The 5,184-nt window shown below is 40.8% G+C and overlaps 1 long non-coding RNA gene across 1 annotated transcript; it reads left to right on the top strand.

Annotated features, from left to right (window-relative positions):
- Positions 1 to 2,164: 2,164 nt before the first annotated feature.
- On the top strand, positions 2,165 to 4,981 carry LOC141028009 (uncharacterized). Its single transcript, XR_012190127.1, has 2 exons — positions 2,165 to 2,746; positions 3,395 to 4,981. It is a non-coding gene; the product is annotated as an uncharacterized lncRNA (long non-coding RNA).
- Positions 4,982 to 5,184: the final 203 nt, after the last annotated feature.

Below are 5,184 nucleotides of genomic sequence, written 5' to 3'. Positions count from 1 at the left end.
GCATCTTCCCAAAACATGTATGCATCTTCAACATTAATGATGGTTATAATCTTTCTTCAGAAACACAATGAACAACAAATTTATAAGCATTGGATTGGTTATTGTTCAATTCAGAAATAAAACCAATCTTTTCTCGAATGTAAGTGGTATAAGTACAACAGTCGAGTACATAAAAAAATTCTATATTTACAAAAAAAAGAATCATCAAATGCAATGCCTGATAGCAATAGCAGGCCATTACATTAAGCGCAAAGACAGAAAGGAAGCACTAAGGCCCATCTCAGTTATGATAGCAAACAAGGTTTTGTTGGCAGCCTCTGCTACAGTTGCAACCATGAGAAGGTAGTAGAAATGATAGGGATCGCTCGGCACGACCACCATCTCATCGCGCAACAGTGCAAATTCAGTGCATATAAGCAGAATGAAGTGTCAGAATACGAGAGCAGATGAGGCATATATTTATCATTAAATACAAAGGGAATAAGGCAATGAAAACCAAAAATTACCTGTGATTTGGACATGTAGTAGAATCACTCTCCCTCGGAGTGTTATCCCTTATGCTGATAGAATCCTATGTTTCAGGAGAAGAGCAAGGAGGATGTGTCGGTGCATAGATACCTAAAAAACACATACATTGTCAGTTCAGAATTATCCCGTACGCGAAAAGCTTTGTTTCACACATTCACTGAGCCTCTACTAAACAGAGGCACTTCAAGTAAAACAACCGCCAACAAACAATAGAAGTAAACTAACTTGCAAGACACTTTTGATCGAGGACACAAAAGTGTTCGGGCACACCAGAATCCGGCATGAGCTTTCTGACTGCTCATGAAACAAATAGTATGCAACTCGCTTTTCAAATTTCCTATTCATAATTTGGATGCCACTCTAGAGTAAGAAAGCTCTACACAATAATGAATCGTGGCAAAGAAGGCCTCCGTAAATATTTTCAGATCTGAGACCCGTGGAGTTAACACTCCCAACATTCTAGCATGTAAGTTCTTGTAGGAGGGTCAAAGGAAAAAAAACAGTCAGCAATCTGACCCTTTATATGTCTTAGACTCTTCCCATCATGGCTAAGAGTAAAGGAGGTGGTCATAAATAACAGATGCATTAAGTTATAGAATCAACATGTACCAAAGTAAAAACATATGCTTGAGATAACTTGGCAGAGAAGAACTGAAATGTCCAACATGGGTCCCTCTCACGAAAAAGGGTGCTTGTATCCAAATGTTCTCACGACTTACTTATGCAACCACAAAACTCTTTGACAAAAACATGAGGCTGCTATGATTTAATATTATTTAGACTCTCGTGTGCAATTTAGCCATTTTATTGATACTATTAAAAATGCAAGAAAATGTTCTTAGTAATGTATTTAAAAATTATGTAAACATGAGCCTGGCCATGAACGATGCTTCCATTATAATTTTAGTCACATATACAATACGCATTCTGACCAGGATGCAAACCAAGAGCAGCATAGCAACACGAAATAAATGTACTAAAAGGATAAATTAATGGGGATAAATAAATCAATGAAAAACAAAAAGATGAAGACTGATTTTATTGACAACTATCTAAAGTAAAACATTTTCGCCAATTTTAAAAGCTCGCGCAAATATGCATATTGATTACAACCATACTTCAACCATGTATCCAGTAATTTGTTGTTTACTCTCATAATTAAGAGAATGCTCACTACTTGTAGGTATACATGTGAGATAGAGACATGTGTGCTCCAAATTATATATACATCTAAAAAGAAATAAAGAGAAATCCCACCTCAAAGTTTCTGGGTGATTGGACAGCTGAGAACCCTGATTGCTAGCCATTGAGCTTACTGTGTATTCCAAAGCTGCAAAGAAAGGACAATAGTGAATCACTACTAGGAAAAGGGCTATAGACAATATGCACACTAATGGCGCACCAGACATGTGGTGCGCCACTACTATATAGCAGTGGCGCACCGTGTGCTAGTGCGCCATTAGTGTGATAGACACTAATGACGCACCACAACTCAGGTGCGCCACTACTAACAATTTTTTTCTTTTTTCCAAAAAATACTAATGGCGCACCGTGTGCTGGTGCGCCATTAGTGTGATAGACACTAATGGCGCACCACAAACATGGTGCGCCACTACTAACAAAAATTGTTTTTTGTTTTTTCCAAAAATACTAATGGCGCACCGTGGCACAGTGCGCCATTACTAGTGTTAACTAGTAATGGCGCACCAGTCACCCCGTGCGCCACTAGCTCTCCACCCCACATCCATCCACCCATCCATCCATCCATCTAGAGAAAAGGCACTCTGCAGCACGGCCTCTCCCTCTCCCTCTCTCGCTCGTCTCTCCCTGCTCCCTCCCCCCACCCACGAAACCCTCGCCGCCGCTGCCTACGCCGCTCGATTCCGGCGTGTTCCGGCGGCCCTCGCCGGCGCGCAACACAGATCCGTGCTCCCCTGCCGCCGCTCTTCCCTTCCCTCCGGCCAGATCCGCCTCTCGTGGCCCCGAGAGCTCACCCACGACCCCTCCCCATGGCTAGGGTTTCCAGGGTGGTGTCCCCTCCAACTCCGGCGTGTCGCTGGCGACTCTGCTCCGCCCTCTCCGACGCCCACCGCAAGTCCCACGGGTGGCTCCGCCTCGTGGTCGGTGCTCCTGCACCCGGTGGCTACGGGGCGGACGCACGCAGCTGGTAAACTCCGACGAGACGGCGGTGCACTGCATCGGCTAAAGCACCCCCATGGTGAGCCCCTCTGCACTCCTCTGTTCCCCCCTTTTCCTTGTATAATGATGCTTCACATTGCTTGATATGAATGTGATTTTGGTCAATCTTCACTTCCGCCTAGCTAGCTAAAAGAAACGTGTGTTTGTTTATGTATGCTATAACAAATCCCGTACGTGTATGCTAGCTAAAAGAAGCAACCAAGCTAGTAGCTTAATTGATATACAGGAAACTAGCTAGATGTGCGTCCCTAACAATGTGTTCATCAGGTCGCTCTCAGGTATCGTTTGAGTGCGCCAATTAGTTCGACCAGCCTCTATGATTTATTCTCATAGTTGCTGGAGTGCTTCTATTTGTGAAAAATTCGACGCAACAAAAAAATGTTAATCAGTCCGCTCTCTCAAAGTCAAGTTTGGGTTGCTGCATATGAATGGATTTCTTTTCTCAGTTTGGGAGCTAGGTACTGGTGGAGGTGGTGTATCCATAGATAGCATACACTTGCACATTTTTTTGAGTTCTTCTGTTGCGAATGAAAACAACCATCATGGATCTCCTCTGTTTTCAAGCAGCTTGCTTCTCCATGTATGTCTTATGCAGCATATTCATCTTGCTCCTCTTTTATTCAGTAGCAACGGAAGTTGATGAAATTTAAGTGTCGTGTTGTTCTAGAGATGCGGGGAGGGAGGGACGTCCATGGATTGGACTGCAAGGATTGGATGCAAACCAATGCACATGCGGAGGAGAGATGCAAGCCATGCCATGACCAGAAGGTCCCTGCCGTGAACCCCTTCCCCTTGACGTGTATAATCATGCTCAACATATGATTTTTTTTAATCTTCAATTCAGCCTAGCTAGTTGTTGTAGTAGTTGCTTGTCTCCTTCCAAATGTTGCCCCAGTCTGTTGAGTTTCTTATTGCTCCAGGTAGTACTGCTATTTTTCTGCTCTGCAATTTGACGTGCATGGTTCCAGGCTCCCAGTCTACCACTTTTGTTGTTGTGATGTCGAGATCTGCTTTCTTTATTATCACGAGTTACAAAATTAGTAGGAAGTAAACTTTTGTTAACTTGTTGACTGAACCAATGGAACTACTGTTATATTTGATTTGTCGCTCAACTAGTTCTGCAATGATTGGATCGAATGATGGCATGACCCTACTGTTATCATTGCAATTATCTTGGTCTTATAGATGTTATTGTTCCTGTCATATAGCAAATGCTACTTTCTTTATTAGTTGGCTGCTGGTTCTATTTGTTCGTATGTATAAGTGCTAATGTTTCTTTGTTATCTTATAAAGGATATAGTCCTTCATTTGTATATAGCTGTAACTCTCTTATTGATCAACATATATTGATTCATCTCTTTACTGCAATTACTCTGTAGTTCATGACTTGCTCCCGTAGTGGTATAAAATTATAGTTTCTCTTTCAAGCTGGTATTGTGTTTGATATATACTAGTCTTTATCTAAATACCATGTATTGGTATTTCTTGTATGGTTTAGTACATCATCTACTGGTGGTTTAGTTGTATATTGTACAGGACATAGTCCTGATGGTTGCATGTATTGATAATTCTTTCTTTGCATTAGCTATTTCATATGTTTCACATGATTTAGATGCATGCTTATACTCCTATCTATACCAGGTGCATGTGTTGTGCTTGTGTACCTATATACAGAATAGTACCCATGTGTAAGTGGGTGTATGTGTTCTGCTTACAGCAGATGTTTAGTAAATGTGCTATCAATGGCCTATTTCTTCTTGCAGGTTATGGACTATATTTTTCCTTGCCAATTCCCTCTCTCTTAAATCTGATTTGGACAGATGCTACACTGGTCTCTTCACTTTCTTTCTTTCTCTCGTACTCTTACTGATAAGAACAGGTGCTCCTTAATCTTGCCATGCCAATGATGGTGTCCTGAGGTTCTCATCATTACTTAACAACAGATGCTGCACTACTTACCATGTAATTCTGGAAATATATGCTCATATCTAGTTCTGCATAAAAAATGACAGTATTGACATGTTATAAATAGTTTGTTTGTCTTTCTATTTATTTTGTTACATTTTGCAGGGATAAAGTGAAGAAAAAGAAGAAAAGATTACTAAGAGATTAGTTTTAGGATTTTCTTTTATTTCCTTGCAATTTTCCTTTTATTGGAAACTTGTAAAGACATTGTAATATTCTTACTATAATAAAAATTATGATTCTATTTCATTTTTTTAAATTATTTTTCCTTATAGGTTGTTTTCTGTAAATTTAGATTTTTTTTGTTTTCCAAATACATTACTAGTGGCGCATTTAAGCCCTTATTAGTGGCGCACCTTCCTTTATTACTAGTGGCGCACCTATAAGGTTATTAGTGGCGCACCTGGAGGGAATACCAGTGGAGCACCTAATGATATACTAATGGCGCACGGCGTGATGCGCCATTAGTATCTGGTATACTAATGGCGCACC

The sequence above is a fragment of the Aegilops tauschii genome, chromosome 7 (assembly GCF_002575655.3).
Source record: "Aegilops tauschii subsp. strangulata cultivar AL8/78 chromosome 7, Aet v6.0, whole genome shotgun sequence".
Taxonomy (NCBI): domain Eukaryota; kingdom Viridiplantae; phylum Streptophyta; class Magnoliopsida; order Poales; family Poaceae; genus Aegilops; species Aegilops tauschii.
Note: the sequence above shows the minus strand (reverse complement) of the source record. Positions and strands in the feature narration are given on the sequence as shown.